This window comes from Amphiprion ocellaris, chromosome 22, assembly GCF_022539595.1.
Source record: "Amphiprion ocellaris isolate individual 3 ecotype Okinawa chromosome 22, ASM2253959v1, whole genome shotgun sequence".
NCBI lineage: Eukaryota > Metazoa > Chordata > Actinopteri > Pomacentridae > Amphiprion > Amphiprion ocellaris.
In genome coordinates, this window is record NC_072787.1 from 18,951,512 (window position 1) to 18,967,037 (window position 15,526).

Here is a 15,526-nt window from a genome sequence, read left to right on the forward strand (position 1 = left end):
AATGCCATTTTTCAAACATGTTGTAAAAACGTGCCATATGATGAAATAATGTAAAGGAGGGCGTGAAAAACACTCCAGAAAGGTTTTCTTTGAAAAAAAAAATCATCATGAATTTTGGCGCAAAAAAAACGCCTTACTATACTATGTCGAAAAAAAATGCCATTTTTCAAACATGTTGTAAAAACGTGCCATATGATGAAATAATGTAAAGGAGGGCCGTGAAAAACACTCCAGAAAGGTTTTATTTGAAAAAAAAATCATCATGAATTTTGGCGCAAAAAAAACGCCTTACTATACTATGTCGAAAAAAAATGCCATTTTTCAAACATGTTGTAAAAACGTGCCATATGATGAAATAATGTAAAGGAGGGCGTGGAAAAACACTCCAGAAAGGTTTTCTTTGAAAAAAAAATCATCATGAATTTTGGCGCAAAAAAAACGCCTTACTATACTATGTCGAAAAAAAATGCCATTTTTCAAACATGTTGTAAAAACGTGCCATATGATGAAATAATGTAAAGGAGGGCCGTGAAAAACACTCCAGAAAGGTTTTATTTGAAAAAAAAAATCATCATGAATTTTGGCGCAAAAAAAACGCCTTACTATACTATGTCGAAAAAAAATGCCATTTTTCAAACATGTTGTAAAAACGTGCCATATGATGAAATAATGTAAAGGAGGGCGTGAAAAACACTCCAGAAAGGTTTTCTTTGAAAAAAAAATCATCATGAATTTTGGCGCAAAAAAAACGCCTTACTATACTATGTCGAAAAAAAATGCCATTTTTCAAACATGTTGTAAAAACGTGCCATATGATGAAATAATGTAAAGGAGGGCCGTGAAAAACACTCCAGAAAGGTTTTATTTGAAAAAAAAATCATCATGAATTTTGGCGCAAAAAAAACGCCTTACTATACTATGTCGAAAAAAAATGCCATTTTTCAAACATGTTGTAAAAACGTGCCATATGATGAAATAATGTAAAGGAGGCCGTGAAAAACACTCCAGAAAGGTTTTATTTGAAAAAAAAATCATCATGAATTTTGGCGCAAAAAAAACGCCTTACTATACTATGTCGAAAAAAAATGCCATTTTTCAAACATGTTGTAAAAACGTGCCATATGATGAAATAATGTAAAGGAGGGCGTGAAAAACACTCCAGAAAGGTTTTATTTGAAAAAAAAAATCATCATGAATTTTGGCGCAAAAAAAACGCCTTACTATACTATGTCGAAAAAAAATGCCATTTTTCAAACATGTTGTAAAAACGTGCCATATGATGAAATAATGTAAAGGAGGCGTGAAAAACACTCCAGAAAGGTTTTATTTGAAAAAAAAATCATCATGAATTTTGGCGCAAAAAAAACGCCTTACTATACTATGTCGAAAAAAAATGCCATTTTTCAAACATGTTGTAAAAACGTGCCATATGATGAAATAATGTAAAGGAGGCCGTGAAAAACACTCCAGAAAGGTTTTATTTGAAAAAAAAAATCATCATGAATTTTGGCGCAAAAAAAACGCCTTACTATACTATGTCGAAAAAAAATGCCATTTTTCAAACATGTTGTAAAAACGTGCCATATGATGAAATAATGTAAAGGAGGCGTGAAAAACACTCCAGAAAGGTTTTATTTGAAAAAAAAATCATCATGAATTTTGGCGCAAAAAAAAACGCCTTACTATACTATGTCGAAAAAAAATGCCATTTTTCAAACATGTTGTAAAAACGTGCCATATGATGAAATAATGTAAAGGAGGCCGTGAAAAACACTCCAGAAAGGTTTTATTTGAAAAAAAAATCATCATGAATTTTGGCGCAAAAAAAAACGCCTTACTATACTATGTCGAAAAAAAATGCCATTTTTCAAACATGTTGTAAAAACGTGCCATATGATGAAATAATGTAAAGGAGGGCGTGGAAAAACACTCCAGAAAGGTTTTCTTTGAAAAAAAAAATCATCATGAATTTTGGCGCAAAAAAAACGCCTTACTATACTATGTCGAAAAAAAATGCCATTTTTCAAACATGTTGTAAAAACGTGCCATATGATGAAATAATGTAAAGGAGGCCGTGAAAAACACTCCAGAAAGGTTTTCTTTGAAAAAAAAATCATCATGAATTTTGGCGCAAAAAAAACGCCTTACTATACTATGTCGAAAAAAAATGCCATTTTTCAAACATGTTGTAAAAACGTGCCATATGATGAAATAATGTAAAGGAGGCCGTGAAAAACACTCCAGAAAGGTTTTATTTGAAAAAAAAAATCATCATGAATTTTGGCGCAAAAAAAACGCCTTACTATACTATGTCGAAAAAAAATGCCATTTTTCAAACATGTTGTAAAAACGTGCCATATGATGAAATAATGTAAAGGAGGCCGTGAAAAACACTCCAGAAAGGTTTTCTTTAAAAAAAAAAAAAAAAAATCATCATGAATATACTGTGTATACTGTGTCGAAAAATGTCATTTTTCAACATGTTGTGAAAACATGCCATATGATGAAATAATGTAAAGCCCGAGGTCGGAGGCAGAACAAGTTGTCATGAAGAGGTGTTGAAGTCGGTCAGGATGGACTGACTTTTTACAGCGACTAGAAGGAAGACCACTAGAAGAGCAGGTCTTTAACCACCATCCATGAAATCCATGGAGTCGCTCCAGAGAAATGAAGGGAGATCAACTTTTATCAACCTCCATCCAGATGTTCAACTTCATATCTTTACTTGGAGATTTTTAGCACCACAAACCTTTAGTATCACATTTTATTATCATTTATTAGGACTTTCATTGAATCCACCAGCAGATTTAGTTTTTGTTGACAAACTTTATTCTTGTCATCGTGGGACTGCAGTATTTAAAACTCTTCCTTCTATTTGACCTCATGTTTATTAGTTTTAGTGGAGAAAGTTATTTTAATTGTCGTAGTCTCTTAAAAATCAAATAATAAATTGGATTAGTCAAGAGGTTTAAATTTCTTACTTTGTCATATTTTAAATGACAAAAAAATCTCAAAATAAAGCGTCTTGAGACAATTTGACCTGTAATTGGCGTTATATAAATAAAATTGAATTAAAATTGTACGCCTCTTGTAATGTTGGAGTAATTCAGCCATATATGTTGGAAAACACATTTTCTTTGTCCATTAATCTGTTGATTGTTTTCTCCAGTAATTCATTTCTTGTTTTGGTTTATGAAATGTCAAACCCAAATATATTCAGTTTACTGGCATAAAAACCAAAAGACTGACATTCATGATGCAGAAATCAGGCAGTTTTTCACTTTTTATCTTAGTTTAGTCAGAAAGATAGTTGATAATGTGTGAATTGTTGCAGCTTGTGAGCCGTAGAAGGTTTTAATCTTTGGGGACGAGTGTCAAAAAACATTTAGAAACCATTATCAACAAAACACTCAAAGATTTGAACATCATTAAAGGGAAATCCAACTTTTGCATGACAACGTCTAATTAAAGGACATTTATTTCCAACGTAAACGTGTGATATTCATCCTCTGGACCTTTCTCTTCACATCGTCTTCCACTTGGACTGGTTTGGTCGGGAGCATGTGCAACAAACATTTGAAAAACTGCACTTTAACATCAATGAATGACATTGAAGCTTAATCTCTACATAAATGAGACTGAGTCTGGATGTGCTGCTCTGTCATTAACTCCTAAGTTTAGGGAAAGTTTAAACAAAAGAGGACAGTTCAGATAAGACTTGAGAATGAGCTTATTTTGAACAAACATCTCAGACTTTCTGAGCTTCAGCACCTACAGCAAGATATTTTAACAACAAGTAACTCAAGAGATCCAGAAGTTGGAGAGAGTTCGCTTTAGCTGAGCCAAAGAACATGTGGGATGCTAACCTAGCAAACATTTCAGACTTTTCTCTGTGAATTCTGAGAAATAATTTCCTATTTAATGACAGAGCTACACATCTTAACTCAGTCTCATTAAAACAGACTCTAATTCAGTGTCATCCATCCATATTAAAGTGCAGTTACCCAAAATGTTTGTTGCATGAGCTCCAACAAATCCTGTCCAGGTAGAAGGCCACTTTGACAAACAGGAAGTGGAAGACTCCAAGTAGATTTATAGAAGGGGGAACCGGACTGTACTAAGGGTGGTCGAGTGTAGAGGGGTGTTTTGTGGGTTTTTAAGGCTGATAATGATTATTAGTGAGACATTTGGAGTAGATATTCATTTGCAGTTAATGAGAGTATTTATAAAATCTTGGAGTTAAACTTAGAAGAACACAAACTTTAACAGAAAACTTTGTTGATACGTTTTTGTTTTGTTTACAGATGTTAAGTTAAAGGAGTTTTATTCGTGACGTATAACCAATCAAATCACTCCAGAAGACAGAGCGACCACAGGTAGATAAAGGTTCAGGGCCAAAGTAGCACCATTTTTAAATGTATTTATTACCGTAAATCAGTAAAAAGTAACATACTGATAATCAGTAAATCAGTCAGCCCACAATAACTACAATTCTACAATGTATGTCTTTTTCCTTTGATTTGCTATTTGTACAATATACGATGTATATTATGGTGTTTTTTCACGCCAAAGGCTATACTATGATATTTTCTAAGAGACATACCATGCTACTCTGTTTGCGCTCCTCCTCTGTTGTTTTCTGGATTGTACTCAGCTGCATGCCTTCGTCCACCCGGCCTCCGTTGACTCGTCCCGCCTGCCGTCTCTGGAGCTGAAGCTGGATTGGAACAGACCAAAGTACAGTCCAATCACGATGTCAGCTGCCTCTCAAAAGGCTCCTTCATCTGGCAGGTGGCGGCACTTCTTCTGAGGGGAAGCTGAGCTGGACCGGCAGAACTTTGGAGATGTGTTCCAGTGGTTGGTGGATGTGTGGGGAGATAGAGAGGGACCTGTGAATTGTTCAGAAAGGAAAACAGGGAACCCATTGGTAGTTTTAGTTTAGGGTGCTACTGCGGTGTGTTTTTGGGTCTTAAGAGGTGAACAGGAAGAGTTTTTTTTTCCGTATTGATTATCTTTTACTTTGTTCCTGGTTGGAATGCCCATCAATGTCAACGTGAAGTTCACTTTTAGTTCTGTTTATTTATTTTTATTTTACTAACACCCATTTGCTTTTAAGCCCCTCACATGTTGTGTTGTTGTAAACTTCCTCTTTCAAATAAATTCTCGTCTAACCCTCTGGAAACCAACGTTTGGACTGTTTTGGTGTTGCTCCTCACCTACTTCAGACAGCCAGGACAAAACAAGGTTTTGTGGACCAAAGGCTATACTATGACGTTTTTAGAGCGACATGTTATACTATGATGTTTTTAGAGCAACATGCTATGCTATGACGTTTGTTGGGCGACACACTATACTATAGGCTTTTTTAATTGACATATTACTATGACTTTTTTTTGTTTTAGTTTTTTTTGTTTGTTTTGCTGTTTTAGCAACATATTATAAGAATTTGAACGGTTTTAAAAATTACTGTACTTTTACTTTTGCAATGAAATATTATTCTATGGCATTTTTTAGACGAAATATTATACTCTGATGTTTTCTTGAAAAACATACTATTTTGACAATATACTGCACGATGACATTTTTTGAACCACATATCATACATGACAATTTTAGGCAACATCCTATCATTTTGCACTTTTTGAACCACATAATAATCAGTTGGGTTTTTTTGTCGACATGCTATACTATAAACTACAGGCCATACTATGTTATTCTTGAAAAGTATACTATACTTTGACATTTTCTGAACTACATCCTATACTATGGTGTTATACACAGAGTGCTTTGGTTACATGTTGATTTATAATCTAGATTTTTTTCTGTTTTGTTTTTTGACAGGATTACCACAGAGCTGACCGTGAACACTGTTGACACCCACCTGAGGGAGACGCTGCATAAGATCTCAAGGCTGCTTGGTCGTGGTCTTTCTGGTCCTGCTCCAGAACGCCTTCATCAACTACGTCTTCTTTTGAAGAGGCCCTCAGATGCTGCAATCTCTGACCTTAAGGAGGAACTGCTACTTTCACTCTGTAACGAGACGGCGGTTATTTTAAAGACCCAGCTCCTGGCGGTTTTGAGTGAAAGTCAAAACAGAACTACAGACAGTTAAATCTGAGCTGTCGGTCAGTATTTCAAACATCAAGTCCGACCCGGCTGCCCTAAAGCACGCTGTGGGTGAAACGGAAACTTCACTCTCCACATCACCAATGACATCGTCACACTCCAAAGCAGAGCACCTGTCTGCTGAACTTTTAAAAGTGGACTGTAAATGTGAGGAATGTGATCAGCAGCAGACTGTGAGCAGCGGAACAGATGCGATCAGAAAGAAGTCATTTTCTTTTTTCTTTTCTTTCTGGTTGACTTGATGCTGTCTGATGCAGATGTTGGAACTGATTCTGATCTTTCAGAATAAAAAAGCTGCTTTTCCTTCACAGACTTTTCAGGAAATTATTCTCTCAGGTTTTCTCTGCTATTTATATTTTTATTATCTGTGATTATTTCATTATTCCTTTATTGTAAAAATAAAGTTTGAGGCATAAAGACTCATTTAGTTATTTTAATCCTGAAATCTTTGATGTAGCAGAACTAAACTTCCATTTTCCTTCTTGTACTTCTGATAATAGAACTAAACGTATCTTCAACACGGATCATCTGCTTTTAATAAATCAGCAGCAAAATCACAACAAATGAGACAATTTTCAACAAATTAATGAAACTGATGTCATTTAAAACTATCAGTCTGTTTTAGTGTAAAATTAAAGCTGATTACTGACAACTAGAACATTAACGTTACTGTTTTAATCACATTTAAGTTTCCAGAACGTTAAATTAATGTCAACCAGCCACAGTTTTATGAACTTAATGAACCACATTACAGGAACACAACACACTTCAACTGTTTACATGAAACTCAACACATTAGCTTGATGCTACGTTAGCTTTAATCAGTTAGCATCGCTAACATTAAAGCTAATATTTACTATGCTAACTTTCTTCTCTGGTCAACACACACTGAAACAAACTCCACCAACATCTGGAGTGCATGGCACACATTATATCTGACACTAACGCTGCATATAAAGTGCATTAAAAGCGGCACCGATACGAAAATAAACATTTACTTACCAAACTATCAGAGTCCTTTCAGTGTCTGCTGGTAGAATCAGCCGAAGGTAGAAAACTGGTTAAAACAAGCCAACGGGCAGGAAAACTGTCTGTGGAAAATGTTCTGCTGCTGCACCGATAAATAAACCAACAGTTATTATATCAGAATTAATCCAAACGAGGAGAGCAGTCTCTGCTGCCTCCTCCATAGGACCTGTCAATCATTCCAGACCGGACTGTCAATCAAGTAGTCCCGCCCCCTGACTTTGCAAAACTTTAATGCTCTATAAAAAATTCAGTATTGATTTATTTTAAGATCGGCCACCTGATCTCTCATTTTGACCATGGAAACTAACGAAAAAAAATGTATATACAGTCTATGCACCTTACTCTGTTTAGCGCCACACTTGCTGATGACCACTTCCGGTCTCGAAAATGAAAAAACGGACCTTTTTTCGTTTCTGTCTCTTACTGATTTTACTTTCTTGTTATTCTAAATATAAAACGAAAATCAAAGCATTTTTTAAAAATCGTATATCCCTTTTTGATCATGAAAATGGAAAAACGCCTTGTATTTCAATTTTAATTTTTGTATTTTAAAACGAAAATCAAATAACCACTCTTTTTTGTTTTTCAATACCCGTTTCAGAACGGAAAATCCAATTACCAGATCCGTACACGGACCTTGTTTGGATGTTCAAGATGCAAGTGCTTTAAAAAAAAAAAAAACATCTGCTTTTGATGCCCTGAGAATAAGGACAAGTTAGATTAGGAGAACTCAGACAGCATATTCAATAAACATCAAATGTGCTCTCTCTGTATCTCTAGTATTATAAATGACTGTAAAAATGCAATGCAAAAATCAGTCAGTAAAAAAAGTCAGACAGTAGTTTAATGGTTTTCCAAAATATTGTTAAAAACTGTAAAATCTGATGCTTTTTAGGACCCAAAAACAAGAATGATTTTATAGACTGCTGTAAAAAAAATGATGATGTAACTGAACAAAACATTTCACAGCAGTTCACACTGTTTAGACTCGACTTGATCTAGGCAACTAAGAATATTATTGCTAACTTTACACTGATGACCTGATGAAAAATTATTTAACTTAACGTAAAACACAATGGTCCATTTGTGCTGTTTTATCTTAAGTTAAATTACTTTTCTTTGATCTATTTATATGCTTATGTATACAACAATTTGACATACTGTACGTATCGGCCTTTCAATTAATATTTTCAGTTCATAAACATGTAAATTGCCTTAACCTTTCATGTTTATTGCTTTAGGTATTTTAGTACTATACACATTTTTAGAATTGTTAGATCTCAATTCTGGATCATAAATATTAAAGACAAGTTGTTATTTATGTTGTATGTCTGCAATTCCTATTGGTATTTATGCATTTTCAAAGAAGAAAATGTAATTTGTAACTACAGTTAAAGTTAATGCTGACAACAGTGAAAACTTAATATAAATACTGCATATCATTGGAAAGTCTAGCAACAGCATTGCAAGGTAATCCCCATATTCTACAGTCGGACACAAAATCTGTTTAAGTGAATTACAATTGTAACACTGTAAAAATAGCAAAATAGTAAAATACTGGCAGCTTTGGTTGCCTGTATTTTACTGGAATTCTAATATAACAGTGTCTGATGCACGTTTTGGTCCTCCATCTCCTCTACCCACAGCCAACAGTTCTGTTTGCCCAGCTGATGGGTAATTTTAGTTGAAGCTGCTCCTGAGTTTTAGCCTCTCAGGTGACAGTGAAGTCAAACAGGACAGCGAAACAGGGATTATTCTGATAGAACAAAGAGGCGACTCATTTGCTGTGGCTCTAAAGGAGGAACAGGGGAAGCTGGAGGAAGAATGAGGTGACGAGGTCTTTGACTGGTGCTTCATCTTGACTTTGACAGGACGCCCTCCTTTCACTGGCGCCTGTAAGAGGGATGATGATCGTGGTGACTTCATTCTGCAGCACGTTGTGGGCTTTTAAAGACCGATTGCGTAGTTTGAAATGAAACAAAAAAAGCCAGCGATGATAAAGGGGAACAAAGAGGGAGGAAGGCAGCAGATATTTTGGACAGTGAGTGTGTGATGAGGAAGATTTCAGGTGGGCACTTACCTTTTCAGTCTTTTATTTCACTGCATATTTTTGTACTTTAACTAGGCGAATATTACACCCAAAAGAGAAAAGCAGCAATACATTCTTGTTCACAGCCTGTTGACGACTTAAAAATGAGATTATAAGAAATCTAGAATAGATGGAGGGTTGACAAAGTTTGGGAGCCTTGAAGGACGATAAAAATAGATTTCAAGGAGAAAAAACGTCAATGAAAAGCAAACGGACAAAACAAAGTGCGTCACGCAGGCAGCTTTGAATGTATAACATGGCTGAATGTAGTCATTTACGGTGGTTTCATAAAGGGACTGACAGAGAAAAATTCAAGGATCTTTTCTTTGTCTGTTGTTTTTTTTCCGAGGGAACACGGACAAAAAGAAGAAATCCTTGAGTCCTGATTGGCTATTGAGCACCTTTTCATTGCAATCACACAAGACACAATTTATCTTGACATGTGACTCCTATCATTTAACTTTAATTAGTTAAATGAAAGCAAATCAACTGTACAGAAGGACACATCATTAGATAGATGTTGTCATAGCACTTTTGTAAGAAGTCATTTCTTGAGAACATCACACACAAAAGCAATACATCATTGTGTGCACTCAAAAAATGGATTCTTTGGATGAACTTTAAAAAAAAAACATGGAAAGAATTTCCACACGATTAAATGGCTTACTTTAAACTATAACCAATTCTTTTGTTCCAACTTAAGGCACTGAGGTTAGTTTAACTTCATTTATTAGGGTCCATTTAACTTGTTCGCAAGGTTTGGATCCAACTTAATTTACTTAGTATGGGTTCATGCCTTTGAATTGGGTTGATCCAACTATTTTGAACTAGGGTACTTCAACCCGAGTGGATCAAGTTGGCCCAACAAAATTGCTTAATGCTGAAAGAGAGCTGTTTAATCATGTGGAAATTCTTTCCATGATTTAATTAAGGCAATTTTAAGTATTACATTTGAGTTTTACTCAAAAAGGTTATCTTTCAACAATGTCTACAGTCTACTTGGTCTAAAAGGTGTAAACATAACACAGGACAAAGAGATGCTGTCATAAACTGTATTTAAATTGTAAAGGCAGTACAGTTGCTCATTTTTAATTAACTGAATAGAAGTCCTACATGCAGTTACAAACTGCTAGTACTGCTTGTAATACAAACTAAATTAAAAAAAACAATAACAATATTAATAACAATAAGTAAAACAATATTTTACACTCAAACAGCAAATGAAATGTATCACTTCTGAAAACAAATATTCAGCACTGTTCCCTCTAAATTTGTGGTCCTCAACTGGTGGATCGGAAAGTGTGTGGTTAAAAAAATATATATATATTAAGTGCTTAAAATATGTAACAGGTCCACATTGTTTTTAATGTTTTTACAAACATTGATATAAGATAAATGTCCTTTAATCTTGGTCTGTTTTTATTCATATTTTTTTAACATGTATTTTAATAATTATATTAAATATTTTAATTGTATTTTCATTACTGTCTTACTTTTATTTTTTATTTAATTTTGGTCAGTTTAGTTTTTTTTTTTTTGCCACATACTGAAATTACCACAACTGACCAAAATAAATCTTATCTTATCTTAGAAAGTGACCAAAAATCTAAACTGAACAAAATGAATTTAAAATAAATAAATAAATAAATAAAACACAAAAACTTACTTAAAGAGTACAGAAAAATTTGGAACCCAGTTGAGAACCGCTTTGTGTTTTAAATCACAATTACAAAGGATCTGAGTACTTGGTACAGAAGAAAAGCATTACAAAAGTCTTTGATGATCTAAACTGAAGATGCTGTTTGGGACATGGGGTAATATACTATTTGAATTCTCACCCCCCCTTATAGAACTCAACATTAAATAATGGGAACTGCCCATTAAAATGTCAGGAGATTTAGTGTTGATAAAAAAAATACTTTGCAAGTGAACTTAGAACATCTTAAAGGAAAACAAAAGGGTTTTCCCCCAGTTGAGCAAAAATTCTCAATGGGAAAGAACTGTCTTAAGGGCCTGAACTTTTGCAGACAGTCTGTTCCCATCAAGCTCTAGGATTATTTTCTGCAGAGCTTCGAATGTATATTTTAACTCTGGGAGGTAACTCAGGTTCAGATTATACACAAAGGCAAGCAAGATGGACAGTGCAAATGGTACATTCCTCAACTCACTGAGTACCGTCACCCCCTCCAGAATGATTCCCACATCCTCTGGGGCATCACTGGGTTCTGCACCGCTGTGTTGAATGACATAGATGCCATAGACGGTCTCTGCCATGGCTGGCGCGGTGTTTTCATCATCCGCCTGTGACAAAACAAATTTTAAAAAATTTCTAACTGGTATTCATTACATCCATCCTCATAATTTAAAAAAAACATTATTCATTATTTATTATAAAACAGCTGAAATTAGCACATATCAAACAATCAAAACAAATTATGACCAGCATTACATTTCAAAGGTCTTTAAAAGCCACCCAAAAAACCCACAAGGAATCCCTATTGATCATTTCCTAAAAGAGGTAACAATGTCAGTCGAGAGGGGCAATGTAGCAGAACTTAACAAGAAGTGCAGTTCTTCCAAGAATTCATCATTTTTTTTGCCTGGCACATGTGCAAAATGCTCCAACTTGAGCAATGCAGCAGCAAAATTTTGCTTAATTACTTTAAGCAAGTTCTTATGTCCACTCACATCATGACTTGAACATCCACCGTCTGCTTCAACAACACCGTCATCTTGATTTTGTGCATCTTCCTCAGGATCATCAGGTGAGTCTTGTGAAACTTGAGTGGTTGTAACTACTCCTGGCTTGAAATCTTTCAATGTATGTAGGTTGTGTTTTCTGTTCTTGTGAGAGTGAAATGTTCCATATATGTTTGTTTGAAAACAGCAACCCTCAAACATGCAAGCAACAGTTTCATTACTCTTCAGATGAGGCCAATGTGTGTAAAATAATCTCTCTCTGTGGAAAGATCACAACAAGCACACAAATGACAACTGAATGTCGACAGTTCCAATAACTCCTGAGTATTTTCTTTGGGATGGACTCTACTTAAATGAATGTACAAAGCATTCCATGTCTTCAAAGTACATGGGCAGTCGGTGTGTAGGCATGGGTAGCGGTGCCTATGACAGTGCTGTAGTCTAATATGTATTAGTAGCTTGTATCTACTAGATAAAGATACACTGCATTCCTTACACCTCCACATCCAGAGCAAACTATACTTGCTGCAGCAAGACACAAAAAACTAGGGAACTAGGGAAATCTGGTTTAGCTGGAATCCCAAAAAGCAATAAAATGAAACATCCCAGAAGATGCCTTTAACCTGTAGTCACTGATGCAGTTAGACTTCAGACAGGTGCAGCTGGACAGAACACTTGCAGACGGACAGCAAAGTAGAACACCTTGGCAGTAACCAATGACTGTGATAAATAGAACAGACAAATGAATTAATATCAGTGAATGTAAAACATTATCATTATCAAATTAATCTGCTTGTTGTATATAATTGAGCCTTTAATTGTATTTGTTTCTTTTACCAAAAAACTATTTTTTTTACACTCATTTATGTCAAGGCCTGTAACACTTTAATTACCCTTAAAATAAATACAGGAAAATAATGAATCCATCTCATCCTATCAATTTAAAGTAATATGTTTACCAAGCAAATACTGATGACTAAACTCTGGATTTATAGAGACTGCTAGTGAAATTTCTGAACAATAATCTTGACAACTTCCTCTGTTCATCAATTTTATCCCCACCTCATCCCTCCTTCACAGTGTTTTCCTCTACATTTAACAGTGGCGGGCTTCACTGTGACTACGGTGGGAGACGAGGAAAGACCGGTGTGTATTGTGTCTATGTTGGCAGCGGAGCGGACAGCATGAAGCCAAATAAATTAAATAACCCTTTATTTACGAGCGTGTCGTCGCCGACACGACAGCGCAACCGTCGGTAACCGTCGGTAACGTCACAGCCATGCGGCGGCAATGGCGGACGGTGTTTTTGACCGAATTAAACATTACATTTGGTCGAACAACAAAACTATCGTGGGACAGTGTCGCTTAAGATGATGGCACGTTCATGCATATTATTCGTTTGTATTTTGATCCATTTTAAAGGCAGATAAAGGATTCTTACCTGTCCACGAGCACGCTGACCGGACAAATTCCGCGTTACTTCCTGCAGGTACTCCCTTCTCGCGTGATGATCCCGTCACGTGTTCTCGCGATATCGGCCATAATTTTCCCGGAAGCGCCGGAGTACTTGATAGTCTCCTGTTATTTCGACATGGTTAAATAAAGTAAAAGCTAAGCAGTTCAGTTTCAAGCAAATCCTGCAGGATTTATTCACGTTCATTTTGTAAACATAAAATTGTATTGTATAAAATGTATTTTACACTTAAGTAAGTGTAACAGCCAGCCATTTTCCATTTCTACATTCTTCTATAACTCAGAACTTTCTGGAATGAAACACATTGCTTCTCTGACACACAAAAAAAGCTATCTTCTGGAATTATGACCAAATCTGCTGGGTCAAAAAATATACATAAAACTTAATCAGTTTTGGTGTTAAAACTTTCTTAGCAGCATGGCCTCTTAACTTCTCAGGATTGATTATGATTGATTACAGCTGGTGATTCCTCTGAGCCAGTTTAAACAGGGCCACTTGGATACAGACATTACACTTAACCACAAACACTACAGTGGGAAAGTTGGAGGAGCTCAGCAAAGATGTGAAAAGCAAATTATTGACTCGAAGAAGTCAGATATATCACTTTGAGCCATTGATGATTATGCAAACACCTGGCCACCATGACTAAAAATATGTTTGGTGGAGAGAAGGTGAGGCTTTCAACCCCAAGAACACCAAACCTACATGGAGGTGACAGTATCATGTTCTGGGCCTGTTTCGCTGCCAGTGAATCTGATTCTTTATGCAAAGTAAACTGAATAATGGAGAAGGAGGATTACCTTCACATTCTTCTGGAAAACCTAAAATCATCAGCCAGAAGTTTGTGTCTTGGATGTAGATGGGTATTCCAACAAAACAATGACCCCAAACATACACCAAAAGTGGTAAAGAAATGCACAAATCAAGGCTAGAATTAAGGCATTAGACTGGCCTTCCTAAAAGTCCTGACTTAAACCCCATCAAGAAAATGTGAAGAAACAAGTCAAGTGTGAAGAAACAACCAGATGCTTGCTAGAAACCTGGAAACGACTATCAAAAGTGGTGAAATATAGTGGAGAAAAGAGGACATCGTGTGCAGATCTTGACAATGCAACTTTTAAACACATCTTTTTTGAAGCTGGGAATGTTTCGTGTAAGACCTTAAAGACACACAGTGGTTTTTTTTGTTGTGTTTTCTAGAAAATTTACATCTTTGAACAGAGGGAGGAGTTATGACCTCCTCTCTTTAATTCTGCTTGTTGTCACATAGCTAAAATTATATATTTTCTCAAATCTGTAAATTGTAACATCTGCACCATCTTCACCACACCTGAATTAATTTCATCTGCTGGTGAAGGCCACCAGATGTCCTGGAAAGCTCTGGGAACTAATCAAGTTGGTTTTGTGGAGGAGTTTTTTGGTAGCAGAAAGTAGCTTTTATTGCATTTCAGCTTTTATGACCATCCCAAGGTTCCAAAACACACCCAGAAATGCTAATGGAATCGACAAACAGAGGAAAAGCTTCGAATTAAGTGGACCTTCAACATTTTTGCAGGACTGATCATAGTTTAATTGCAGCAAATCCATTTCACAACTTGATTTCTTTCATTTCTTGCAAGTATTTCTTTGGTTTTCATCACAATTTACGTCACTGCAGATGCAGAGAAACAGTAGGCTAATGTGTTGATGTGTGTATTGAAGGACAACTTTGTTGTTTCTTAAACCTAGGCCCTATTTTCTCTCTTTTTTTGCATGTAAATGATTAATGGGGACAAAAATGTTTGGAATCGGTCCAATATTGAGCAAGAACGTAAAACAGCTGCAACGCAATCTCATGGGGCTGCTGTCTGCGTCGAAGTAAAACTGCTTGTTTTTGCCACTGAGGAGCTCAGATTGTTATTCTAAACATCTGAGAGCAGGATTCCTGCAGAGATAGACGTGTCTAACATGTTACAGAAGTCAAAGCGAAGTCTCGCTCTGAGATCTCAGGAGGAGGAGTTGTTGCAGGAAGACAACAGTGTACAGTAAAAGTGAGAGTCAGATGGAGTTGTGTGGGGTAAAGTGGAGCAGCATTACAGAGTCTGAGTACACAGGATGCAGCTGATGGT

The 15,526-nt window shown here is 35.8% G+C and overlaps 1 long non-coding RNA gene across 1 annotated transcript in view; it reads right to left on the reverse strand.

The window, feature by feature from the left end:
- LOC129348044 (uncharacterized) overlaps window positions 1-6,910 on the reverse strand; it is a 17,534-nt gene extending 10,624 nt beyond the window's left edge. The window contains exons 1-2 of the long non-coding RNA XR_008600467.1: window positions 5,882-6,910; window positions 4,604-4,889 (exon numbers count right to left, since the gene is read on the reverse strand). This is a non-coding gene — a long non-coding RNA (uncharacterized LOC129348044). The remainder of the gene's footprint in view (window positions 1-4,603; window positions 4,890-5,881) is intronic.
- Between the last annotated feature and the right edge of the window lie 8,616 nt (window positions 6,911-15,526).